At 50.8% G+C, this 27,020-nt stretch overlaps 1 long non-coding RNA gene and 5 other non-coding genes across 9 annotated transcripts; 3 read left to right on the top strand and 3 right to left on the bottom strand.

Annotated features, from left to right (window-relative positions):
- Positions 1–1,073: 1,073 nt before the first annotated feature.
- Positions 1,074–7,197, bottom strand: LOC133045108 (uncharacterized). Of its 4 annotated transcripts, XR_009690128.1 has the most exons (8): positions 7,053–7,197; positions 6,276–6,431; positions 4,945–5,137; positions 4,236–4,580; positions 3,016–3,088; positions 1,550–1,727; positions 1,336–1,464; positions 1,074–1,249 (listed from the first exon to the last, which is right to left on the bottom strand). It is a non-coding gene; the product is annotated as an uncharacterized LOC133045108 (long non-coding RNA). The 4 variants fall into 4 exon arrangements; XR_009690126.1 differs by having other exon boundaries at positions 1,074–1,464; XR_009690127.1 differs by having other exon boundaries at positions 1,074–1,464; positions 6,937–7,181.
- On the bottom strand, positions 2,342–2,475 carry LOC133045324 (small nucleolar RNA SNORA71). Its single transcript, XR_009690199.1, has one exon. It is a non-coding gene; the product is annotated as a small nucleolar RNA SNORA71 (small nucleolar RNA).
- Positions 5,634–5,768, bottom strand: LOC133045325 (small nucleolar RNA SNORA71). Its single transcript, XR_009690200.1, has one exon. It is a non-coding gene; the product is annotated as a small nucleolar RNA SNORA71 (small nucleolar RNA).
- A 13,893-nt stretch (positions 7,198–21,090) lies between the features above and the next one.
- On the top strand, positions 21,091–21,225 carry LOC133045323 (small nucleolar RNA SNORA71). The gene has a single exon (XR_009690198.1). It is a non-coding gene; the product is annotated as a small nucleolar RNA SNORA71 (small nucleolar RNA).
- Positions 21,226–22,231: 1,006 nt separating this feature from the next.
- LOC133045322 (small nucleolar RNA SNORA71) lies at positions 22,232–22,364 on the top strand. Its single transcript, XR_009690197.1, has one exon. It is a non-coding gene; the product is annotated as a small nucleolar RNA SNORA71 (small nucleolar RNA).
- Positions 22,365–23,888: 1,524 nt separating this feature from the next.
- On the top strand, positions 23,889–24,020 carry LOC133045326 (small nucleolar RNA SNORA71). The gene has a single exon (XR_009690201.1). It is a non-coding gene; the product is annotated as a small nucleolar RNA SNORA71 (small nucleolar RNA).
- Positions 24,021–27,020: the final 3,000 nt, after the last annotated feature.

Below are 27,020 nucleotides of genomic sequence, written 5' to 3'. Positions count from 1 at the left end.
CCTGAGAAGCCCACTGTGCACAAAACCGACTCTTGATGTGAATGAAAGGAAGGGCAGGGAATACAGGCTGGGCGGTGGTTTAGCCAGTGAAGGCTTCCTGCAGGAAGTGACACAAGCTGAGTCAGGCAAGGATCTGAAATGAAAGGGGGTTTCCAGGCGTGTACACAGGCTCTCAAAGTGGCAGCGTGGTCAGGAACATTATGTAGTAGCATGGCTGGGCATGTGGTGCTTCTGGAGTGTGATGTGTGAGATGAGGGTGGACACAGACCATGGGCCATGAGGAGGCCCCAGGTGTCTTCCCTGGACAGTGGGAGACCTCTCCTGGGGCTCAGGGTCAGGTGGGCAAGGGTGGCAGAAGGCAGGGGAGGGCAGACCTAAGAGGCTGGGTTGGGGTGAGCATCATTTATAATTTGAAAGTGAACAAGTTGAATGGTCAAAAACATGTCCTCTTTTTTTGGCTACACTGCATGACATGTGGGATCCTAGCTCCCTGACCAGGGATCGAACCTGTGCCCCCTGCAGTGGAAGCATGGTCTTAACCACTGGACCGCCAGGGAAGTCACAACACACTTTGGATTTCTGACTAACCATGAACTCTTATATAAGCCCGACACCTGGCCTTTGCCCACCACACCCCCAGAATCTTCCCAAGGGCAGCTATTCCTACTAAATCCCTCTTCTACTCCTGCTCAAAACCCTCTCCCTAAATTCACCCCATGTACTTCCACCCCATAGCCCAGGGCTCTCCTGCCCTCCTGGAGAAATTCAGCGCCTGACTCTGTCTCTACCTCCAGCCCACCCTCATCCTTCCAAAGCCCTGGTGCAAACGTTTCTCTGCCAACAACTCTAACAGCTTCCTTCTCTCAGAAACCTGAGCCCCCAGAGCACTTGGGATCATTCAAACCCATGGCAATTCGCAATTCTACATCCCATCCCCAGGTCAGGCCTCAGGAGTGTGTGAGGTAGAAAGTCTCAGTGAGTGGAAACTGGAAGACCTGCCCGTGTGACCCACAGCCTCTCCACCCAGCTGTGCAGAGGGAGGCAGGGATTAAAGGAAACAAAAGAAGCAAGCGGCAGGGCAGTTTCATGATTTATTGAAGTGGGTGAGAGGACAAGATGCCCAGCACAGACGCCTCCAACAGGTTCTAAAAGTTACACCAGGAGCAGAGAGAGGGACATGGAGGCCACTGGAGGACCTGGTTCAGATGGAAGGAAACCAGTCTTCTGGGTCCGCCGTGCCCTGTGGCACCTGCTGGGGAGGGGCAGAGCCAGCTGAAGGTCTCCAGCTGTGAATCCCAGGGCCCCCGAGTCCCAGGCCTTTCCCAGGCCCCTGACCTGGTCACACGGGGCTGAGTCCTTCCATACTGCGCTGAGGCAACAGGAGGAGAAGGTCTGGCGGTGGTCACGCAGCAACACCCCTCTTCAGTCTGCTACGCCATCGTCTGTGATCAGACCCAAAACAACCTAGAGGAGGAAGTCAGTGAGGCTGGCAGCTTGGAACGTCTGTCTCAGAAACACAGGCCAACTTAGCTCCTTGGCAGTAACTCACCATGAGGAGGCTCCTCCGGCAGAGCTGGGACTCAGCTCACCATCCTGAGAGGCCAGTGCTCCCATCCCTGAGGCGTCTTCCAAGGCAGCACCCCCAGCGTGACGGGGAGGTCACAGGGCAGGAGGTCACGACAGGGGGTTGCCCTCCGATGTTACCTCGCCTTTCTTCAAGCCAACATCTGTGAGAATGCCCCCAAATAGTCAGTCACAGCAAACTCAGCTCAAAAAGGACATCTCAAAGCTCTCAGAGAAGAGTCAAAAGGAACATTATCTTTTTAAAACTGCACCTTCTGAGGGCAACAGAGCAAATGTCGGAACTGGCAGAGAGACGGCTGCTCTCAGGAGCTCCTCCTGGTCGGTCCGCCCCCACTGTATGTCAGAGGGGGACCACCACCGCCAGCAGCCCTCCCGCCCCCCACTTTCATTACCTGCTTGCACACCTGACTCCCAGGTGCGCACACTCACCCCGGCCTCAGCTCATCTTCATGTTCCTCCCCTCCCCCCGAAGTCCCTCCTGTGGTCATCACGTCTCAGTCCTTCCAAGGCCGGCCCACCGCCTCCTCCCAACAGCTGCTCCCCTTGACAATCTTACAGCAGTGACCACACACCACCCGACATCTCGCGTGTTCATTATGCGTAACGCAGCCTGGCTCCTTACACCCCCTAACATCTCGAAGCCTGACCCGGCCACGGCCTGGCTCTGGTAACAGGAGGCCACGCTGAGACGTCACCGCCTGTCACAAAGGAGCCCCCAGCGCCTGAGGGGGAAGCTGGGGCTGGAGAGAAGCCGGGGTGTGGGAAAGCGCCAGCATTTGAAAGGGACAGGTGTGGACCCTCCAAACTCGGGAAATTGCTTTCCACAATTTCTCTCCCTGCATTGTCAACGACCAGAGCACGGACAGCCCGTGGTCTCTTTTGAATGCAGGTGCATACAGGGCAGAGAGCGCTCTGGGAGGAGAAGCCCGACGCTGGGCAGAAACACTGGGAAAATATTACGACTGGAGATTACAGGACTCGCGTGGTCTCGGGTACCACCAAGTCACCTCCGACACAGCTGTGGTTTTTCAAATGACAGAAACCAGGTTCTGAAGAGGATGCTGACTGAGATGGCGGTCAAAAGAGCCTCAAGCCCAGGGGTGGAATCTCTGGCGCCCAGGTTCACTCTGACACCCAGGTTCACATGCTTCTGGCCACACTCCGGGGAGGAGGGCAGATACCCCATAACTCCCAGTGCCCTAATGGGACTCCAGAGGTGTCATCCCTGCAGCAGCCGTTGAAGACAGCGAAGCGCCAGATGTGATCCAGGCTGCCCGGGGCTGGGGTGGTGAGTGGACCTGGGGACTCGTGGATGCTGCTTTCATCCCACCTCTCAGCTCCTCTACATCTTCACCCAAAGCCCCCGGGAACACACACACGACTACCGTGTGAGAGGACCCAACACTCTAGAGAATGGACCAGAGATCTTACCTCAAGGACACCGGGGTCTAGAATGCTCCTGACACGACAGCTTCCATGACCCCTCTGCACACAGTGGACTCGTCTGCAACAGACCAGAAGCCAAGGGTGAGCGCTCGACTTGCCCCTGCTCACAGGAGGGCAAAGGCACCAGGAAAGGGCTTAGCACAAGTGTTACCAGACAGTAAACATCCCCCAAGTGTTGGCTGTTGTTATTTCCCGAAAAGACATGCTATTTCTTCACACAAAAACAGTAGTTAACTCTGAAGAAGGAGACAGTGGATGGTCTGTGGCAGGGTGCCAATGCTGATTGATGTGTAACTGATCAGTGACAGGCAGAAAAGGATGCCATCGCCAGATTTATGGGAACGTGCTATGGCCAACTGACAACTGGGCATCAAGGGGAACTTAAGCAACACACAAAAGGAGCCTGTTTCCCAACAGCAGGAGCCAGAAGGAAATGCCCCAGCAATGACACTAGCACACCCCAGCAGACCCCGAGGCCCTGGAGGCCCGAGGGGTGGGCAGAAGAGACACAGAAGTGTAGAAATCTCCCAGAACTAGGGAGTGAGGATGCGAGACACCCCTGCTATGTCTCCTCTGTCTGCACTACCAGTAAGCAGGCCACCGGCAGCCCAGGATCACTTCCAAGTGCAGCGGCAGAAAAGGACAGAGGGCTTACTGAAAAAGGAGGCCAGTGGCAGAGGCTTGGAGCAGTCAGCCCAATTGAGCATGAGGACCCAGTATCTGCTTCCAGTCCTGCTAAAAAGCCTTCCACATGGCCCAGAAGGGACAGACAAAGCGAGGACACCTCTGAAAGAAAAGTGATGGGGTTCTTAGGTTGTAACAGACTGGGATGACACGAGCTGGAGACAAATAGCCTCACTGCAGTCCTGCTTTCTGGAGGATGAAACCAGAGATAGGAGAAGGTCCCAGAAGCAGGAGGAGGCAGAGAAGTGAGTGACACCCGGGTACAGGGCACATGTCAGAATCCTTTTCCCGCTCCACACATTCTGCTGCCCACGTAACAATCTGAGGAAGGTCTCCCCAAGGGCTCTCAGGACCACGCACACAAAGAGGAACCAGGTGTGTCCTCAAAGACCCCAGAGAGGGTGAAGCTGAGTGCCAGGACCAAGTCACCCTTGTCTCTCTTCTGTCTATTCCCAGACCACACGGGACCTCATGCACCTTGCGGGAGGCAAAGCCCCCGATCTCCAGGAAACAGAACTCACCTGGGCCAGCTGCCTCTTGACAGGATGGAGACACCTCTCAGGGACCCCTGTGTACCGTGCTGCTTCCTCTGTAATGACTGAGAAGTCCTGCATGAGCAACCTAGATGCCACCTGGTCACCACATGTCCTGGAACCCAGGCAGAGTACCTGGGTTCTCTGAGAAGCTGGCTGCTTCACAAACGTGGGCTGTGTTCCCAGCTCACGAGCTACACCTCTCATTCCCAGGACAGGAGTTCGCTACTCCACATAGGACAACAACTCATCTGCATCTGAGACAGAGATGGCTTTTCAGATCATCTTTTGTGCAAACTCAGATGACTCTGTACAGATTCTGGAAACTGGATCCTGAATAGAAAGAGAAAGTCCAGGACAGGTTTGCAAGTGTGTGGCACCTCACAGGCCACACAGGGGCAGGGGGTTAGGGGTTAGGGGGTAGGGGTGTGTGTGAGGAGGTAAAGGCACCTCAGGCCTCCTGCAGAGGTTGAGGTCTGGTGTCTATTTAGGCCTTGTCCAATTGCATTACTACTGTGATTCCTGCTATTTAAGCCTGTCCGAGTGCATTACTGTTCTCGTTCCTGCCACCGTAACCACAGGTCCTTGGGGAACTCTCTGTTAGTAGACTGGGCTCTGTCTCATGCCAAGGAACCTCCAACGGATAAATACTGGTCAACAGGAAGAACAACTCCAAGAAAAGAAACACAGGAAGTACCTCCACCTCTCCCCTGGCTGGCTGGCCACAAGCAGTCTTTCTCTGGTTCTCCATGACATGATGGGCCACACCACCTCACTGGGATGTGTCTGTCCTGTCCTTCTTTCCTGCTGGGCAGATATTGCACAGCTGCTGAGCACCAGACACCTGCCAGGCACCGAGCAGGTGACACTCACGGCACTGACCTTGAGATCTGAGCAGAGACAGGCAAAAGACAAGAAAACCAATGATTCCCATGAAGGATGATTAGTATCCTCACCTCATGTCAAGCCTCTCTCCAGACCACAAGCTGGACTAAGGACCTGGAAAGGGGAAAGAGGGGAGGTGGACCTGGCTTTCTGGAGGGACGTTCTTGGTGAAAATTACCCAAACAGTGGCTCCACAACCAGGCCCAGCTTCTAAGAAACAGCCCATGCTTTATCTTCCTTTTTTTTTTTTTTTTTTTTAACACATTATTGACCAGAGACTTATTATTAATACTTTTTTTTTTAACCCAAACATTATTGACTGCAAATGCATCAATATCACTTTCATAACAAATCACTGGCCACAGACAGTTTCTGCAAAAATCCCCTGGTCAACAATGAATTAAAAGCTTCTCAGAAACTAGCACTGAGCCTCACAGCACTTAGTAAGCTGGACACCAGGTGCCAGGAGGCAGATCTAAAAAGGTGGTAGGAGGGAGAGGGTGTGTGACAGCTCCAGAGTTCAGAAGGGATAGGCGTGAACCCTTCAAACACGGGGAAAATGCTTTCAGCAATTCCTCTCCCTGCACTATCAATGACTAACGCACGGGCAGCCCACGATCACTTTCGGATGGAGGGGCAGAAAAGGGCAGATGGGGAACCAGGCAGAGGAGCCCAGGTTAGCAGCCGGCTCTCCACCTAGGTAGGGGAAAGCTGCCCAGCCAGGTCCAGGACTCCAGGCACTAGCCTCACTTCCTGAAAAGGTTCTACCGCCCCCCCCCCCCCACCCCCATCAACAGAAGCCAGGGAAAGACCAACTCTGGTTTTTTAAAAAAGAAAAAAAGCCTCAATTACTCATCCACCCCACAAATACCAACTGAGGACCTATTACATGCCAAGTACTGTGAGTTCAAAGACAAAGAAAAACACAGACCAGGCCTCTGCCCTTCCGGAGCGATTGCCATTTTCTCCCGTGACGGAAAGGAAAGCTCAAGAGAATAAAGGAACTCACCCCAGGTTCCCTGGCTAATGAGGAGCTGAGTCAGGATCTGAACTCAGGCCTGCCTGGCCCCCAAACCCAGCCCCATCCTCCTGCACAAGGGCTTTGCAAGGCAGGTCCCAGAACCCTCAAGCCCAAGTACCTACCCCTCGGCAGTAGGGCAGGAAGGCCACAGCTCCAGCACTGCCCCAGGGGACAGCTCAGTCCCTGGACACGGCGGGGCCGCGGCAGGCAGTGTGGGTCAGGGTCCTGCAGGAGAGGAGGGGGCGCCGCCCGAGGCAGGGTCTTCAGCTGCGCAGGCCCTGGCCCAGGAAAGACAGGGGAAGGCCTTCGGTGCGAAGCAGGGGCCCAGGAAGCCAGACTGCTCTTCTAGGGCCCTGGGGGCGCCCTCAGTTAAAGTGGAGGTTTGAACACTTTTCCCTTATAAGTTACCGAGAGGAAATGGGCTAATGGTCACGAAGATATTTGCCCTGCAACCGACAAGCGGCTGCAGGGGATGAAACGCTGGAGTCAGAGGTGATGGGATGTGATGGGGGCCTCTGGCGCAGCAAGGGTGCGGTTCACACAGGCTCCGCACGAACCTCCCTGCGAGACCTCGGGCCCACACATCCCCGGACCCGCTTCTCGCCGTCGGTGGGCCCAAGTCTCCCCACCGGGCGAGTGAAGCCCGGGACCCGACGCTCCACGGCGTCGGCCGGTAGTGCGGTGACTCGAGGCCCCTTTGTCAAGAACACGAGTGCAGAGAGGTCCACATGCAGCTAAGGGAACCGGCTCAGAACGAAGAGTGGAACTGGGCTTGAAGCTGACCTGCACTCCCCGACCCCTCGGGCCTCTGTTTCCCCTCCTGTCGGGGGCAGGGGTGGGGACGGAGAACCGGCCTTAGAGGCCGCCGTGGGTCCCGGGGCGGTCCTGCAGTGACTCACCCGGGGCGCCAGGACTGTCGGCTGCAGGTCAAACTGGACGACGTGAGAAGATGCTGAATGGTTCCCGGCGACTCGGAGACACGACCCGCCCTCCATCTGTTGGGCGCTGGCGGAACTGCAGTTGAGAGTCTGGCTGGGGCCTAGAGCGGCGAATCCCCGGATGGACCCCGCGCTAGCAGTCTCTTCGCGCCCCCTAGTGGATCGGGGTTGAAACTCTGACCCGCCAAGTATTCAAGCATTCTTCCATCTCCCCAACCATCCATCCGACTATTAAACGGTTAGGACGTCTGTAGTTTTGACCTGTCTATTCCTTCTCTTCTCTCTGACTTTCTGTGGCATTCACTCTTCCTGTTGAATTCAGTCTTGCTGGGAACGTCAATTATGGTGTCCTGCCTTCTCCTGACAAAGTGTTGTGTGGGGGGCTGAAGCTGGGAAAACTATACTTTCTTCTTTAACTTTGTATCTCGAGTGTGAGAGAGTGTGGATCCTGAAGAGCTTGGAGGCTAGTTGTGGGGCTATGAATAGACTCATACTTCAACCAGTTTCCAAATTAAGATGGCTTCACGGTGGAGGTGTGCCTTATTGGGGTTTTGAAGGACTCAAACAGAAAAAGGAAATGGGAAGATGTTCAGAAAAGGGAGGAAGAGAAAGACTAAGAAGCTGATGTTGGGGTAAGGATGGGGGAGTGGATGTATGTGCTGGGATGTGAAGAAGTTAGAAACTGGATGGGGCATCTCATTGCATGGCCTGTAATAGATGATCTTTAAATATTGATGCAAGAGAAGAAAGAGAAATTTTCTTCGTTGTAATGGCAGAGGGGCTCACTTGATTCTGAAGTGTAAGAAAAATTCCATGTGTCTCAGTCAGCTCCTGGCTCCTGAGGGCTTAAAAAATGAGAAAAAGGACAACTGAAAGGATCCAAAGTGAAAAATCAATAAAACAACAAGAGTAGAAACTAAAATAGCAGAAAATGAGCATTATCATATTTAGAACAACAGAGCCAAACAATGTTAGCAATGAGGAAGTTGGTACAATCAGAGCAGAAAGTAAAAAAATGAGAGAACAATCTGACTTTTTACTCGTAAAATTTAAAACGTTGGTAAAATGAGCACTTTTCTGGAAACTATTTAACAGAATTGTCTTAAGGAAAAAATAGAAAACCCAAATAATTTCATAACACTGTAAGGAATTGAATCAGTAGTTAAGTCTTCCCATAAAGAAAACATCATAACCGAGTGTCTTAATAAGTAAGTTCTACAAAGCTTTATATTATATAGCCTCCTGGATAAGAGAAAAAGAGAAAACAGTTCTAAGTTCACCTAATTCCCAAATTAGAAAAGGTCAATAAAAGAAAACATAAATTATAAGTTAATTTATTTAGGAATGTAAACATCCTAAAAATATATTGGTAAATCTCAGGTAGAACTAGGCTTGATCAGTATAACAGGCGGACAAAGGACCCAACTCAAATTTGACCACTTTTCGGCCCCTCTTCCTTTCACTGTTGTTACCCACCCTCCACCCACTGTATCCCTCGGTATGGCCTGCCTACCCAGTGAGCTCACCCAGGAAGGAGCAGGGTCTTGGCCAAGCATCCCAAGCAGGGCAAGCCACAGAGACCCTGAGATGTATGCATGCTCAACACCTAGGCACCTCTGCACGGCCAGTACCTCCCAACCCACCCGTGAGATGAGACACCTCCCAGATGGGTGACTCTTCCCCCAGCTACAGAAAGGTGGACGTGCCTGTCCTTTGGCCTGGAAAGTAGCTGAGAATTGAGATTTCCAAGACTGTGGAGTTAAGGATTGCATTTCTCAGAAGGTCCCTCTACTTCTTGCAAACCTCTCTCTTATTCTAATGGACCTGCACGGGTTACACTGTCACAGGTTTAGTTATTAATATCTTCCACTTGTCCTCATGAAGCTTGTGGGAAAATTCCCCCCAAGTGTTGCTCTTTCAAGATACTTCCACGGACTACTCTGGTGGTCCAGTGGTTAAGACTCTGAGTTTCCTAATGCCGGGGCCGAGGTTCAGTGCCTGGTGGGGCAGCTGAGATCCCACATGCTGTGCAGCATGTGAGGGGCAAAAAAAGATATTCCCAAGAGTCTTCATTAGAAGGGCCCACCATTTAAGGATTAGAATGGAGATTTTTTGAATTCCCCCCTCCTTCACGATGGTAGAACATAGGGTGACTCTGCTGGCCCAGAGAAGGATGCTCTAGGAAAGCATCAAGTGTTTTCTATGTTCAACCAAGCATCCCTAATATCTCTGCTTCTCAGCAAGAGACTATAATATGAATGGCATGTCCCTGAGTTGGGCAGTGCTCAACCTGCACAACCATATGTGGCGATCCTGCCTCCCATCAGTGGAAGGTGGATGGATGTGTACTTCAGGGAAAACCCAGCATGTATTCCCCTGCTACCTCACATGCAAGAAATGGAGTAAATGTAAAGTTGGAAGTCCACAGAAAGAGAGAGGGGGAGATGCAGGACAGAGTCCTGGTAGCATTTCAGTCCCTGGTGTTTGTCACCTTGGAAGCTCACTTCCACCTCTGCCCTTCCTCTTGTTCGATTATATAAGCTTCCCAATAATGTAATTTTTTGTTAGCATAAGTTAGGTTTCTGTCTCCAACACTCCTGGCGAAAAGTCCGTCCATAGCCAATTATTAAGGTATTCCACCAGTGGCATGGAGCATGGGAGGTCGGCAGCTGCCTGATGCGCTGTGTGTGTTTATCTCAGATGACTTTCTCATCTACGACATTGGCCTACCTAACGAGACTGCAGCAAACAGGGCAGCATGTTGAAGTCTCGAAATAAAAGTAGTGTGACAACCTTTGCTTGGGGCATTCAGATAACAGTCCATGCTCAGTGGCTTGGCCTTATTTGTCAGTCAGCAATGTGTCTGCAGACGTTAAATACAAAACAAAATTGCAGTGCCTGCTCTGCAAACTCCTGAAGGGATGGATGTTTGAAGTGGGTCTATTGCTGGCGGGGATGTGTTGGGGACCTATCCAGAACAGGAGTAGGCTGATGATTAGGTCTGCCTGGAGCAAGGCTCTTTCAGGAGTGGACAAAATGGGCTTAAGGAGGCTCTGGGGGAGGAGAAGCCACCAGCCACTTGCTACTGGTCATCAAAACAGAACAGTAGCAGCAAAAAGGGGGCAAGGGCACTGCTCTGCCAATGAACCTTCTGTTCATTCATTCATTCATTCAATACATGGTAAGTAAGTGCTTCCACTCTGTGCCGGCACTGTGCTAGTGGGTGGGGCCAACAGATGGCAGGCAGCCTGACTGGCAGGAAATTAAAAAAGGAACAACGAAAACTACCATCTAAACAATTCCCCAAACAACTGTTCAGTTAATGATTTTTCCCCATAAAGGCACTGGAAAAGCTATGCCCCTTTTCAAATGCTGCTTTTTGTTTTTCTATTTGTATAATGACTGGGACTTCCCTAGTGGCTCAGACGGTAAAATGTCTGCCTGAAATGCAGGAGACCCAGGTTCAATCCCTGGGTCAGGAAGATCCCCTGGAGAAGGAAATGGCAACCCACTCCAGTACTCTTGCCTGGAAAATCCCATGGACAGAGGAGCCTGGTAGGCTATATAGTCCATGGGGTTGCAAAGAGTCAGACAAGACTGAGCGACTTCACTTTCACTTCTTTCACTTAATGACCGGGAGGTATAGGGATGAATGAAAGAAACCCATTGTATCTGTCTTGTTCCAAGCTTATGGTCTACTAATCCACCAAATTAGTTCTGTCCCACAAATGCAAGCATGGTTTTCTATTGGGAAGTCTAGTAGTTTATTGCAATGACGTCAAAAGTGTGGTAGATATCACAGAATCGGGAAGAAGACAAGATATGATGGATTGAGTTATGACCCCTCAAAAGGTGTTATGTTGAAGTCATAACACCTGGTACCTGGGAATGTGACCTGCTGTGGAAGCAGTCTTTACAGATGTAATTAAGAGGTAAGTTAGATGAGGTCATGTTGCAAGAGGGAGGACCATTAATCCAATAAGACGGTGTCCTTACAAGGAAGGAGAAAGGCATTCCAGGAGAATGCCTTGTGACTCCCAAGGTTGATGGGCACCACCAAAAGCTAGGGAGAGGCAAGGAAGAATCTTACCCAGAGTTTCAGAGGGAACATGGCCCTGCTGTCACGTTGATTTTGGACTTCTAACCTCCAGAATAGTGAGGGAATGCATTTCTGTTTTAAGCCACCCAGTTTGTGGTACTTTCTAATGGCAGTCCTGGGGAATAAATTCAATACACATAAAAATTTTTAATCTTTCTGAGTCTCAGTTTTTCAACTCTAAAGTAGGTCAAATAGGCAAAATGGCACAGCTACTGTGTGAAAAAGAGTTTTTTTGCCTGTGCCATGCAGCTTGCAGATTCTTAATTCCTTGACCAGGGATTGAACTCAGACCACAGCAGTGAAAGCACTGAATCCTAATCACTAGGCTGCCAGGGAACTCTCTGGTGCAGCCGCCAGGGCAAATAGTATGGTGGTTGCTCAAAAAATTAAAAATGGGATTGCTGTAGGATCCAACAATTTCACTTATGGATATATCCTCGAAACAACTGAAGGCAGGGTCTTTAAGGGATATTTGTCCACCCACGTGCATGGCAATATATTCACTATAGCCAGAAAGTAGAAGCCACTCGAATGTCCATTGACGGATGAATGGATAAACATGATGTGGTCTATCACACAATGGAATATTATTCAGCCCTCAAAAGGAAGGAAATTCTAACAAATGCTATAAGATACATGAACCTTAATGATATTATGCTAAGTGAAATAAACCAGTTATAAAAGGACAAATACTGAGTGATTCCAGGCTTCCCTAGTGGCTCAGTGGTAAAGAATCCATCTACCAATGGTGGAGACGCAAGAGATGTGGGTTTGATACCTGGTCCGGGAAGATCCTCTGCAGAAGGAAATGGCAACCCACTCCAGTATTCTTGCCTCAGAAATCCCATGGACAGAGGAATCTAGCCGACTACAGTCCATGGGGTCCCAAAGAGTTGGACATGACTTAGCAACTAGAGAACAACAACTGAAAGATTCTACTTATGCAAGTTTCCTTGATCAGTCAAATTCAGAATCAGAAAGTAGAATGGCGGTTGCCAGGGGCTGGGGAAAGTGGAGTTACTACTTGATGGCTGTAAGTTTCAGTTTGAAAGATGATAAGAGTTCTGGGGATTGACTGCACAACGATGTGAATGTATTGGACACTACTGAGCTGAATACTTAAAAATGGCTAAGATGGTAAATTTTATGTTATGCTTATTTTAAAATTCAAAAATTTAAGAGACTTTCCTGGTGGTCCAGAGGTCAGTTCAGTTCAGTTCAGTCACTCAGTCGTGTCTGACTCTTTGCGACCCCATGAATTGCAGCATGCCAGGCCTCCCTGTCCATCACCAACTCCCGGAGTTTACTGAAACTCATGTCCACCGAGTCAGTGATGCCATCCAACCATCTCATCCTCTGTCGTCCCCTTCTCCTCCTGCCCTCAATCCGTCCCAGCATCAGGGTCTTTTGCAATGAGTCAACTCTTCACATGAGGTGGCTAAAGTACTGGAGCTTCAGCATCAGTCCTTCCAATGAAAACCCAGGACTGGACTCCTTCAGGATGGACTGGTTGGATCTCCTTGCAGTCCAAGGGACTCTCAAGAGCCTTCTCCAACACCACAGTTCAAAAGCATCAATTTTTCAGCACTCAGCTTTCTTCACAGTCCAACTCTCACATCCATACATGACCACTGGAAAAACCATAGCCTTGACCAGACAGACCTTTGTTGGCAAAGTAATGTCTCTGCTTTTTAATATGCTATCTAGGTTGGTCGTAGCTTTCCTTACAAGGAGTAAGTGTCTTTTAATTTCATGGCTGCAATCACCATCTGCAGTGATTTTGGAGCCCAAAAAATTAAAGTCTGACACTGTTTTCACTGTCTCCCCATCTATTTCCCATGAAGTGATGGGACCAGATGCCATGATCTTAGTTTTCTGAATGTTAAGCTTTAAGCCAACTTTTTCACTCTCCTCTTTCACTTTCATCAAGAGGTCCAGAGGTTAAGAATCTGCTTTACAAGGCAGGGGACACAGGTTCGATTCCTGGTCGGAGAACTAAGATCCCACATGCCTTGAAGCATCTAAGCCGTCGAGCCACAACTGGAGTCAGTGCCCGGCGAAGAAAGATCCCACAAGATGCAATGAGGATCCCGTGTGCCGCAACTGAGACTCGATGCAGCCAGATAAATATATAAATATTTTTAAAAAATTAAAATAGGTAAAATAATGCATTGAAATATGTGAATACCATAAGTGCTTTTTTCAGTAGTTGATGTCTTACGTTAAATAGTAAACTAGTAATACATTTTAGCTACTACCATGGTTATCATAATTTGATTAAAAATTAATATTCATAACTATAAAAATTCTTAGAAATCTAAAAATAGAATATACATCATAAAACATTGTGCTTAGTCACTTCAGTCATAGCTGACTCTTTTTTTTTTTTTTTTTTAATATCTGACTCTTTTTGACCCAGTGGACTGTAACCCCCCAGGCTCCTCTGTTCTGGGATTCTCCAGGCAAGAATACTGGAGTGGGTAGCCATACTCTCCTCCAGAGAATTTTCCTTACCCAGGGATCGAACTCACATCTTTTATGTCTCCTGTATTGGTAGGCGGATTCTTTACCACAGAGCCACCAGGGAAACCATCAGTTAATTTCATACATAATGGTGAAATCATAGAAGAATTTTTCTATTTTTATCCTAGAAGCTCCAGAAAATTAGTCAGGGATGTCTGCTGCCCTTGACCGGGATGATCCAAGGTCATAAAAGTAAAGAATTGGGGACTTCCTTTGTGGTCCTGAGGCTACAGTTCTGCACTCCCAATGCAGGGGGCCCAGGTTCCATCCCTGATCAAGAGTTCACATAACACAGCAAAGATAGACGGTCCTGTATGCTGCAACTAAGACTCAGCACAGCCGAATAAACAAACGCATAAATACATAAATATTGAAAAAGAGTGAAGAATTGATATCGTCAACTAGCATGGTGAGAGAGAATGAGCCAAAATCAAGTATCATTATCCTGGAATGCTCAAGTATTCAGGCAAAATAGTTAATGATTCTCAAGCCAGGAGAGTTTAAATTAATTAGCCACAAACATCTCAGTTATTTAGTTAGCAAAGGAGGCCCAAAACTGTTGTTCAGGGAAACTCAAGTTAAATAGCTAAGACCATCCAGAGTCATTAGTCAAAAAGTTTGTATTCAAGGATTGTCCAACACCAAATGAAGGAAAGTCCAATGTCACCAGCCAAAGTTATCAGTCTTTCTCTTGGACTCTGGTCCCCCAGGGCCCAGCCTGCCAGTTTCTGAAGGGAGAAAGCCACCTCTTCTCCTGTCTGCCCCCATGGCAGAGGCCTGAGCCACTTAAACCTTCAGTGAGCTCACACTGACCCCCTCTCCAGAATCAGTGGCCTTCAGCCCAGGATAAAAATGAACCAGAAGGAAGACTAGTAACAGAGAGGTCGTGGGAGTCAGAGAACCCAGCTAGGGGACCCAGGGAAGTGGGGGTGCTGGGACCTCAGTGGGAACTGACCCTGGTAGAGAGACCCTCTGTTTCATCTCAGTCTGTCCGAGCATCCAGTGAGGGTTTGGGGCTGCTGAAGACCCCCAAACAGGCCCAGACCTGGGCCACAGGACAGCAGAGGCCCTGGGCGGCTGGACTGGCCAAGGCTACCACTGGCCCTCAGTCCCAGGCTGCAGAAGCCCAAGCCTATTCCTCCTGAAAGACGTAGTAACAGAGCATCAATAAGACGAGGAGGAGGACGAGGAACAGAATAATCAGAACTGCCAGTATGGTGTTCATTCTTAGTGTGGGGATGGAGCTTGGAGCTCCTGCAGGGCTCACCAGGCCAGCTGCTGACTTCAGGCCTAGACCCTGGGCATCACTTCCTTGGGACAATCTGTTTAGCCAGCTGAGACCTCATCTCCCCACCCCAGCCCCGCCAAGTCCAGGCAGCAGGAATCTCTCAGCCACTGTGAGGTCACAAACTCCAAGATGACAGAATGTTGGCCTCCCAGTCACAGCCCTATCCTTTATAAATGTGATCAGTATTTTGAAAGTGAGACTTTTCGTATGTCATCATAAAAAAAAAAATATATATATATATATATATATATATATATATATATATTGCCTCTCTCTTTAAACTTTCTAAATGGAAATATCTTTTCCCTATCCTTAGAAAAATATCAGGCAGTCCTCATAACTTCTCTGTTCTAAGTCTTGTGTTACTAAAAATAGTGAACATGATTTCTATTCCATTAATTTAAATGTTCATCTCATATATTCATCGTGTTTTCAGTGACCGTTGGTAGTTAGGACTTCTCTGCTCTCCACTGTCTGGGACCAAGCAGACAGTGCACTGCTGTCTGCTTGGAAGGGATGGGAACCTTCTCCCTTTTCTCATCCAGATGTGTTTCTAGTCACCAGGTCTCTTCTCAGTCCCCCTACCCCCCACTCCCAGCACCTCCAGGATCAGGTGAATTGAAGAGTGAGATGGGGGAACATTTCCCTCCAGGCTGGACCTGAAATTAAGGCTGTGCATTCTCCCTCGGCCCCTATTTCAGGGGTTCTTCAGAGATCCTCCTCCTGGTGCCCTTTGACTGAACCCCACGTGATGTGAACAGGCCCTCTTCTTGGGGACCCCCTGCCCCTAGCAGGCTCTGTCTAAAGTAGAACCTCTCGGGCAGCAAGTAGCCAGTCCTACCCCAGATTCTACACCTGCCGAAGGAGACAATGTACCTTTGACTGAGGAAGGGGTTGGGCACGGGTCACCTGGGCTTTCCAACGCTAGGTGACATTTATCAAGCTCTGAGGTGTTCCTGCTGGAGCTCCCGGTATGGGGATCACCAGAGAAAAAGGAACTTCCTCCTACTCTTCCTCTTGGGGGCAAAGGAGGAGGGACTATTTTAAGACATAGAGCCCATAATTCCCTCTTTTTCATGTCTAACACTGTACTTTAAAAAAAAGTATATATTTATTTATGGTTGTGCTGGGTCTTCATTGCTTTGCACAGGCTTTTTCTAATTGCAGAGAGCAGGGGCTACTCTCTAGTTACAGTGCGTGGGCCTCTCATTGTGGTGGTTTCTCTTGTTGCAGAGCACGGCTCTAGGGCATGTGGCTTCAGTAGTTGCTGTGTGCAGGATCAGTAGTTCTGGCACATGGATTTAGTGGCTTGGCAGCAGGTGGGATCTTCCCAGACCAGGGATCGAACCGGTCGCCCCTGCATTGCAAGGCAGATTCTTAACCACTGGACACCAGGGAAGCCCCACTATGCTGTTAATACCCTCAAATTAGAGGATTGAGTTACAAGCAACCATTTTCCAGTTATTTCTTCCTAAATTCTACATCTAATCCAATACCCTTTTAGGAAGGCAGCTGCCATTTTATCAGGTGGAGAACCTTCAAAAATTACAACAGTGATTTGTTATTGTTCAGCTATTCTTTCCTGTATTTTGGTGCCTCCTTGGTACCTCGGCTGAAATATCTATTTTAATATCTTGTTACACTAATGACAAGCATCAGCCACACCTTTTAGATGGCCAGCCTCCTCTAGACACTGGGGATGCAGAAATGAACCCGCCCAGATTCCCTCCCTGGCATCACAGGCACAAAGATGCAGATTATCTAGGTTGGAATCATGGCTCTGACCTTTCCCAGCCTTCTGAAGGCAGCTTCCCCTTACTCTCCAGCTTAGAACTATGAGGCTCCCCATCTGAGTGGTGCAGGAGACCCAGCGCCTCTTAGGAGGTCCCAGGCTCGTGGGTGGGGCCTGTGGAAGGGACTTGCTCTCAGTCTCCCACTTGCTGTTTCTGTCCTCTGACTCCAAAGAGCTGATCGAAGCCAGATGGCCTGAGACCTGGGCTGATGGACACGGCAGCCACCAGGCCGTGTGGCCACACAGCACTGAAATATCGCCAGTCCCAGGGGCAACGTGCTGTCGGTATAAAACATGCGCTGATTCCGAAGACTACGTGCAAAGGAAAAAGTAAATACCTTATTAATAATTTAAAAATATTGATTACATATTGAAATAATATTTTGATTAGCTTGTGTTAACTAAAATATATCATTAAAATTAATTTCACCTTTTAGGTATTTTTAAATTTTTTATTTATTTTTATTGCGATATAGTTGATTTACAATGTTGTGTTAGTTTTTGGTGTACAGCAAAGTGACTCCATATACATATTCTTAAAAAAATTTTTTTTAATTTATTTATTTTTGGCTTTGCTGGGTCTTCAGTGCTGTGCTTAGGCTTTCTCCAGTTTTGGTGAGCGGGGGCTACTCTCTGGTTGTGGTGCCCTGGCTTCTCATTGCAATGACTTCTCTTCTTGTGAAGCGTGACCTTTAGAGCACTTGGGCTTCAGTAGTTGCAGCACGCAGGCTCAGTAGCTGTGGCACACAGGCTTAGTTGCCCCACTGCATATGGAATCTTCCTGAACCAGGAATCAAACCTGTGTCCTCTGCATTGGCAAGCGGATTCTTAACCCCTGGGCCACCAGTGAAGTCCCCTATATTCTTTTTTATACTCTTTTCCCATTATGGTTTATACAGGACATTGAATGTAGTTCCCTGTGCTATACAGAAGGACCTTGTTGTTTGTACATTCTACACATTTTGTACCTTTTTTTTTTTTTTTACTTTGGTGCTTGTTTAATCCCTAAGTCGTGTCCGACTCTTGCAACCCCATGGACTGTAGCCTGCCAGGCTCCTCTGTCCATGGGATTCTCCAGGCAAGGATTCTGGAGTGGGTTGCCATTTCCTTCTCCAGGGGATCCTCCTGACCCAGGGATCGAACCCAGGTTTCCTGCATTGTGGTCAGATTCTTTACCAACTGAGCTATGAGAGAAGCACCCCCTTTTTAATCTTACTTTTCTTTTCTTTTTTTATTAAGTTTTATTGGAGTATAGTTGCTTAACATTTTTAATGTGGCTCCTGGGAAATTTAAAATTACACATTCAGCTGGCATTGTATTTCTACCGGATAGCACTGCCTTTAGACCCCTCAAACACAGCACACTCTCTGCCTCATAAATAATCCCATGGTGTCCTCACAGTGACAGAAACTCTGGGCTTTTTCAAAAATACTTACGTAGAGCAACTACCATGCTTGGCCATCTGCTCTGTGCTATGTCCTGGATGCACACTGTTTCATTTAATCCTCACAGCAATCGCTATGAGGAGGGGAGCTCTGACTCTGCCCATTTTCCAGAAAGGAAAACTAAGGCTGGACAAAGTTAGGTCATAGCCACACGGAGAGTAAGGGCAAGAGCAGGAGGCAGGAGAGGACACCAGGGCTGTGTGCACACCTGGCTCCTTCGTCCAGTGTCCCGCCAGCCACAGCATCCCACGACTCCTCCCCCTCACGGAGACACCCAAGGTTCTCACAGTCTTAGAACTGCACCGGCTCCTCCCAGGTACAGCGATGGAGTGTTTTCACCCTCAGAAACCACCTCCGCCTATTTCCCTCTTTGTGGTATCAGTCAGGCCTTGATTTCCACACTGCGCTGACCTAGTGACCTAGTGAGCATCGGGAATGTGAAGGAATGAGACCCTTGCTCAGACACACGTGGACTGTCTGCAGTTCAGAATGTGGACTGAGTTAGTGGCAGGGTTGCTTCAGGTCTGAGAGATACACTGGGCCGAGGATGCAGACAGTGTTAGTGCCTGTGTGATTAGGGGCCATGAGCCCCGTCTCAAGTCTGTCTGCAGCGCCTTCAAGAGGTTGGGACCTCTGTCTTCTCCGGAACAATGCAAATCTGACCAGGTCCCCGATCGCAAATATGATCAAGTCCCTCTTGATCAAAAGCAGCTTCAAGGCTGCTTTTACTTTTAGGGTGACCTTTTAGCAAAGCACCTGCCCACCACACTAGGCTTATCTCCCTGTCATCCTCACGTTCCAGTTGCAGGTCATTGGAACACTATTTTAGTCTGGCGAGGTCCAAATGAATACACAGTCAGAATTCATTCTTTTGTTCAACTGAGCCAGCCACGGAAACTAGGTGCTCTGAATACAATAGTCAGTCAGATAAAACCCCTACTGTCCAAACTCAACACGATCAATGTGAGCTCTTGCTAATAACAGTTCCTGTCTTAGGCTCCCTGGTAAAGAATCCGTCTGCCAGGCAGGAGACGGAAGAGATGCAGGTTCAATCCCTGGGTCGGGAAGATCCCCTGGAGGAGGAAATGGCAACCCAGTCCAGGATTCCAGCCCAGATAATCCCAGGGACAGAGGAGCCTGGCAGACTACCAGTCCGTAGGGTTGCAAGAGTTGGACACGATTTAGCGACTAAACAACAACAGGTAGAAGAGTAACCATTTCTACAGATTAATGACAAGTCAGTGACAACAAACAGAACACAAAGAAAAGCAGAGCAGGTGAAGGAAGGTTACTGCCAAAATTCCAGGCTGCTTCTGGAAATTACCCATTCATGCAACGCAGAACTTGGACTCCACTCCACAAGAGGGCGCTGCAAAACCGGTTGCGCGGGATCCACTCCAGGCAACGCCGGTCTAGCCGCAAGCCCCGCCTCAGCTTCATTTCCGCCGTCGCTGTGAGCGTGAAGGCGGTTCTTGCCCGTTTGTCCACGTTTGGTCGTGGATTCCACACTATCTGCACGTATCCGAGGCCATCCGCGGACACCGGCATCTTCCCGCACTGTCGGCTTTGTCTCCGCCGCTCTCCAGCGCCGTCTGGTCGTGGGGCACCCTGGGTGAGTCCTCTGCGGGGAGCGCCGGGCACGTGGTCCGCTCCCTCCCCAGCCCAAGGGGAAACAGACCCGAGCGGGTAGTGCAGGCCGCAGGTTGCCTTGGAGCCCAGGGCCGCTCCCGGTTCCGAGCCCGTCCCCTGAGATGCGTGTGGGTCTCTCGGGACTTGTCTTCTCGACAGAGGGGCCTCCGGCTGACGCCGCTTCAGAATATGGGGGTCCCCTGGCCTCACCCATCCGTGGGGAGATTTGGACCCGCCGACGGCGAGAAGCGGGTCCGGGGATGTGTGGGCCCGAGGTCTCGCAGGGAGGTTCGTGCGGAGCCGGTGTGAATAGCACCCGTGGTGCGCCAGACCCCCCCCCCCCCCACCCGATCACATCCCATCACCTCCGACTCCAGCGTTTGATCCCCTGAAGCCGCTTGTCGGTTGCAGGGCAAATATCTTCGTGACCATTGGCCCATTTCCCCTCGGTAACCTCTAAGGGGAAGTGTGCAAACCTCCACTTTAACTGAGGGCGCCCCCAGGGCCCTAGAAGAGCAGTCTGGCTTCCTGGGCCCCTGCTTCGCACCGAAGACCTTCCCCTGTCTTTCCCGGGCCAGGGCCTGCGCAGCTGAAGACCCTGCCTCGGGCGGCGCCCCCTCCTCTCCTGCAGGACCCTGACCCACACTGCCTGCCGCGGCCCCGCCGTGTCCAGGGACTGAGCTGTCCCCTGGGGCAGTGCTGGAGCTGTGGCCTTCCTGCCCTACTGCCGAGGGGGTGGTACTTGGGCTTGAGGGTTCTGGGACCTGCCTTGCAAAGCCCTTGTGCAGGAGGATGGGGCTGGGTTTGGGGGCCAGGCAGGCCTGAGTTCAGATCCTGACTCAGCTCCTCATTAGCCAGGGAACCTGGGGTGAGTTCCTTTATTCTGAGCTTTCCTTTTCTTCACGGGGGAAAATGGCAATCGCTCCGGAAGGGCAGAGGCCTGGTCTGTGTTTTTCTTTGTCTTTGAACTCACAGTACTTGGCATGTAATAGGTCCTCAGTTGGTATTTGTGGGGTGGATGAGTAATTGAGGCTTTTTTTTTTTTTTAAACCAGAGTTGGTCTTCCCCTGGCTTCTCTTGATGGGGGGGCGGTAGAACCTTTTCAGGAAGTGAGGCTAGTACCTGGGATCCTGGGCCCGGCTGGGCAGCTTTCCCCTACCTAGGTGGAGAGCCGGCTGCTAACCTGGGCCCCTCTGCCTGATTCCGCATCTGCCCTTTTCTGTCCCTGCATTCGAAAGTGATCGTGGGCTGCTGGTGCCTTGGTCATTGATAGTGCAGGGAGAGGAATTGCTGAAAGCATTTTCCCCGTGTTTGGAGGGTTCACTCCTGTCCCTTCTGAACTCTGGAGCTGTCACACACCCTCTCCCTCCTACCGCCGTTTTAGACGCCTCCTGGCAGCTGGTGTCGGTTGTCTGCCTGGCTCAGTGCTGGTGTCCGCGAGGCTTTGGGAAAGAATGTGGGTGGGTCTGCCACTGCAGTGGTTTATGACTCTGGTCTCCGGTCTCAGCAGCCCTGAGACCTTGTTTGCTGCTGGATTTGAAGTGATTACAGGCTGCCTGTGTCCTAGTTGTTGCTAATATGGGCCGAGGAAAAGTTGCAAGAATGTTCCTTATAATTCAGGTGATTCTTGCTTGTCCCTTCCAAACCGGACAGCCCTTTAGTTGCGGTCACAGTGGCCAAGCCTGAGGCGGACTGAGGGTGGAGGGAGTCAGGCTGTCGTGGGTTCATTGCCTCAGACCCGGATTCCCCAGCATTCACACCCCAGGTTTTCCTGTTGGTGATGATGATGGTTTCCTGTCTGGTGGGCTGATCACCTGCCGGCCTCTTTTACCCCCCGCAGGAGTGTCACGTGGCTGCCGCTGGGCGAGAGTTGTCCTCAGGGAGAGCCGAGACTGAGACTGAGGTAAGTGGTGTCCCGCTCATTCTGTGCATTCTGTCCTGCTCATCCTCCCAGTTCTGTGCAGACTGGGAGGCCAGAGGTGTGGGGAGTGAGGGTGCAGTTGGAGGCCCGGCCCTCTTCTGCTTATGAGAGCCCCGGGTGGAGGCCGAAGTGATGTTGAGAGGATGGAGGTTCACACGCAGTGACCAGCTGAGGGCTTGTCTGTGAGCCTGAGCGAGAATTCTCTCTGGTTCAGTCCTGGTGGTGTGTTCATTCACTCCTTCGGAACCCAGGGGTTCTCCGAGTTTCTGCCGTCAGTCTTCCCTTGGGCTCTTGGCAGGGATTGGGAAATGATCCAGAGTAGATCTGCCATCTTAGGCTGTGAGTCTGGTCAGTGCTCCGTCTGCTGGTCTGTTCCTCGTTCAGGCTGCTTCTCAGGATGCTGGCAGTGGCCTCTGCTCGGCTCCCTCTCTGCCCTTCTCTGCCCCTGCATTCGAAAGTGATCGTGGGCTGCCGGTGCCCTGGTCATTGATAGTGCAGGGAGAGGAATTGCTGAAAGCCTTTCCCCGTGTTTGGAGGGTCCATCCTGTCCCTTGCAAACCCTGGCGCTTTCGCACATGTCTGTCCTTCCCCCGATTTGTGTTGCTTCCTGGCTCCCAGTGCTGTGTGCTCACTGAGCGCCCCTCTTCCCGAGCAGGCCCCTTCCTCAGGAGTCTATGGGCTGGCAGGGGAAGGCTCCCTTCCTGGAAGCTTTCTCTGCCTCCTCCCCGCACCCCTTCCCACATCCTCAGCCCCATCACCCAGCGCTAACTCCTCCTGGAAAACTTGATTTGCTGGTCGTGCCCGTTATGCTGTGATCTTGAGGGCAGTGCCACTTTGCACTGTGTCTGATGTCTGGCTATAGCAGCTGGTCATAGAAGGGGGGAAAAAAAACCCAAAGAGGTAGAGATGCCCTATCTGTTGCAAGGAGATCAGACTCCTCCCATTGCGGAGGGTCAGGACACCATGCCCACCAGCAAGCCAGCCTGCTGGGTCAGCCTCCTTTCCTTCTCCCTTGGATGTGTTGTTTCTCTAATGAAAGCTAGGCTTACTGTTACCTGCCTTTAATCCTGCCGAGGGTGATTTTCTAGTAACCGACTGGACAGGGCACAGTGTCGTTGAGGATACATGTGTACATAACCCTCATAGTAGATGGTGGACCCACGGCCCTCCCCCACGCCTGTTACTCTTCCTGATCCATTCTGGTCGCTGCCCGTCAGCCACGGGCTGCTCCCCAAACCCTGACCTCAGCATGTTGTTTTTAAAATAAGACATATGAGCAGCAGATCAATCACAGTTGCCCCAAGACAGTAGTGTGGCGGTTCAGGGACTACGGTGACAGCCCTCTGTGAGGGTGCTGGAGTCTGCCAGCCGCTGTGCCAGTGGTTCTCTGACCCCCCCGGGGCCTGCTCTGCGCGCCCGTTCACGGCCTTTCTCTTGCAGATGGGTCTGTGTGCACAGAGGTTCCACGGGAGGCACCATCTTCATGCCAGCTGGGCGCTAGGCCCTGGGGCCCCAGGTAAGGTGTTTGGACCTTTCTGTGGAGTTTTGTGTGTTTTGTAAAGTCTTCTGCATGCTTCCTGGGGCTCAGGTGATCATGTAAGGGGAAGTGGGGTGACAGAGGCATCCTGGTGTGAGGCGGTCTCTCCCAGGTACACAGGGGAGGGCCCTGTAGAAACCTGCTTGGGAGAAGGGCTCCCCGGGCACCTCCCTTCCAAGTCTTGTGATGGGGAACATGTGGGTCTACGCACCAGAGGCTCTGGTTCCACCTCTGAACCCGTCTAGCCCTGTGACCCCCCCATCTCAGAAGCTACTTACGTGAAAAGGGAAGCTAGGATAGCAGTGAAGGTTTTAAAACAGGTTTCATGGCTGTGTCCTGACCAACATCCTGATTGTTTTCAGCCAAAAAGCTGTTTTTTTATGCTGGAAGTGTGTTGACTCCCCCTGGCAGGGAGGTCTTGTGGGGTCTTGGCAGGGCGCTACAAAGCTGCTGGGACTCGACGCGACTGGGCAGGGCTGGGTTGCTGCCCCTGACTCAGGCATTCCCCGGGCCCCTGGCACCAGCCTCCTGTCCTCTCTGGCTCCCCTTCTGCCCTTTGCTGCTCCTGCATTGAAAGTGATTACGGGCTGCCTGTGCCTTGGTCATCGATACTGCAGGGAGAGGAGTCCCTGAAAGACCTTTCCCCGTGTTTGAAGGGCCCAGCCATCCCTTCCGAACCCTGGAGCTTTCACACACTAGTTTTTTTCTCTTGCCAGTCCCTTCAGAGCTTAGACCTCTGCTGGTCCTTGGACTTGCAGGGGTTCACTTTGTCTTTGAAGTTCAGGAGCCTCTTGGCAGAAACCAGTCAGCACATATTTGGTCCTCACACTGAATAAGTTCACGTGGTGTGAAAGAGCATGGGGTGGGGAGGGAGGGCTGTAAACTGTGGCTTCTGCTCTGTGGACTTAACAGGAGTGTGGACAACCCATAATATATTATTCAAGACAGCCCATGACTGATGTGCTTGTTGGTGTGGCTGACGGAGCCCCCAGCCCTCATCAGCAGAGGGCTGACGACCTGCCTTTTGTCTCTGCTGCAGATGTGTTCGGTGGGAGGCAGAAACCATCCACCAGTGCCCTCGCTTAATATGCTCCGAAGAGGCAACATGGCACCCCAAGAGGTGTGTCCAGCTCCCAGATAAAGGTGAGGTGGGGTCCCATTCACCACTGCCCCCCCTTCCCCCACATTTGGTCTGAGGGCTCATGTCGAGTTCTCTCCTGTCTGCATTCGTGTTTGATCCTGTTGCTGCTAGGTGTCTCTATTCACATCTCATAATGTGAAGCTAGTGAGACTGTTAGATGTGAGCCACAGGGTACTCGGTAGGCAGCCTGAGCGTTCCCTTGGCTTTCAAACCTGCCCCCTGCCCCTGACATACATCAGAGGCTTGTCCTGTCCAGTCCCTGGTCCTGGGGCTCCTCAGCCAGCCTTTCCATTTCTCTTGGCAGCCCATATTAAGTGGGTCTTTGCAGAATAGGATGATGGTGGGAGAGCTCCTGAGGGTGGTGGTCCACCCTTTGATGAAGATACAGTGGGAGTTTGGTGTTGGGGCCCCTGACAGCACTAACGTCTAGTCTGTCTTCCCTGATCTGGTGCTTGAAAGAAAATCCGTTGTTGTAAAAACCAAACTTTTGAGATGTTTTTCTTTGTTACCGCATCTATTCTGGTGATTTCTAGTTGAGCTTGCATAAATTGGAAGCTTGGGCCTGGTCGATTGGAACCCTCAGTGATGTTACCTGGGGAGGAGATGGTGCTGGAGACTAAATGCTTATATGGTTCTTCCCTCCTAGGTCAGCCGTAGATCTGGAGGTGGCTGAGGAAGTCCCAAGGTCCTGCGTCAGTGACCTTGGGGTCACCTGGGATCTGGAATGGCTGGTATTTCTCCCTGAGGTGGGAACTGAACCGGCTGGGAACTGCCCTCCGGAGGGTTGGCTGGTTTAAGTCTATGCAGATGGGAACTCCCGACCATTGGTCTTGCCTGCCCTTTCTTGTAGATCCCTATTGTTTGTGGATACCAGTGGAGCAGAGAATGGAGAGTGCCATTCCCACGTGAAGAGCTGCCCGCCATCTGCTCACAGTGTCACGGGAGCCGTGTTCTCAGCACTAGAGATCCGGGGCAGGGCTCTGGGACTGGCGGCCCGGGTCCCCTTCAGCTGCTCTGACTGCTGAGAGCTCTGCCCTTGGAGGGTGTGGACCGAGAAGGCTGGCCCCAGTCCCTCAGTGACTTCAATGACCGGGAGTTTTTCTCTTGAGTTGGCAGCTGTTTATCATTTTCTTCTCCACTTGCCCATTCAATAAACTATACACCACCTCACCTGTGTTTTAAATCCACAGCAAGCCACGTGCCAGCGAGGTGGGGCAGCGTGAATGTGGGTCACAGGCCGGATCCTGTTTTTACCCGTTAAGTCCTTCCATCCTACTCCTGAGGCTTGGCACATGGGCTGTTGTTTGAGGTGTTGTGTTCGGACGGAGATGAACAAGTGCTGGTGGTTGGCTCAGGTTAGGACCTGTGAGAGTCGAGGCTCTGACGGGAACCAGGGTGCTGGAGTGAGACAGGTGCCGATGTCACTGGGAAAGCTGGGGGGTGGGCTCAGCAGGTACCAGCTGGCCTAGCTTGCGTGGGATTGAGGGGTTTCCCAGGACATGGGACTTTGGTTGCCAAAACCAGGAAAGTCCTGGGAAAGCTGGAACAAGTTGGTCAGCTTGTCTGGGGTGTAAAATACACGGTATTGGGACTTCCCTTATGGTCCAGTGGTTAAGATTCTGCCATCCAAAGCAGGGGACCAGTTGGATCCCTGGCAGGGAGCTAAGATCCCACATGCCTTGAGGCAGTAAGCCCATGTGCCAGTCAAACTGGGTATCTGTCAACTACAAACCAAAGCATCGCTGACTTTCTAAACTGGTGAGGTATGATGCTTCTTATTAGGGTATCCTGTGATGGGCCTGCCCCTGCATGAAGCCCAGCAGGTGCTGTACGTCACTAGGAAGACTTTCCCGCTTGTGCTGCTGGCCTAGATAACCCAGGAGGGCAGAAGCCAAGAGGACCCGCTGAATTCCAATCTGTGTGTGTCATCCTTCACTCAGCTTCCAGGCAGCGGTCCCTTTTCAGAGGTATTTGTCAGTCAGTCTACATGTCTGCTGACATTAAAAATAAAGCAGTAGCCCCTGCTCGCTGCAGCCAGAGAAAGCCTGCATGTAGCAACAAAGACCCAGAGCAGCCAAAAATAAAAATTTTAAAGCAATAAGCATGCCTCCTGCCAGCAGAAGAGGTTGTATATGTGAAGTGGGCCTTTTTGGTGGGAGGGGTTATGCTTCTTTCTACCCTGAAAAGCTGGAAAAGTGGGTTTGTCCAATGACCTTGGCCAGGAAAACCCATGAACAGGGGAATCCTTTGCTGCCAAAAGATGCAGAAGCAGAGAGGGAAACAGCCCATAATTAGAACAATAAATAGTAATCTGCAGGAAAAATGGCAACTTTCTTTGCTAACCAAGCATTCCAGGATAATATTTGGCTTTGGTTCATTATCATTTTCTGGGGAAGTCCTCTCATGCTATTTTAAAATTGAGAAATCTGGGGTTTGGAGAGATTCAATAGATTTTTGCTAAGAGAGCAAAGAGGTGATGTAGCCACAGTTATAAAGCAGGTCACACTTGCCCTAAGTCTATGCTCTTTATTACTTTCGTAACTGAGTATGATAG

Source organism: Dama dama, chromosome 23 (assembly GCF_033118175.1).
Source record: "Dama dama isolate Ldn47 chromosome 23, ASM3311817v1, whole genome shotgun sequence".
Classification (NCBI taxonomy): domain Eukaryota; kingdom Metazoa; phylum Chordata; class Mammalia; order Artiodactyla; family Cervidae; genus Dama; species Dama dama.
Note: the sequence above shows the minus strand (reverse complement) of the source record. Positions and strands in the feature narration are given on the sequence as shown.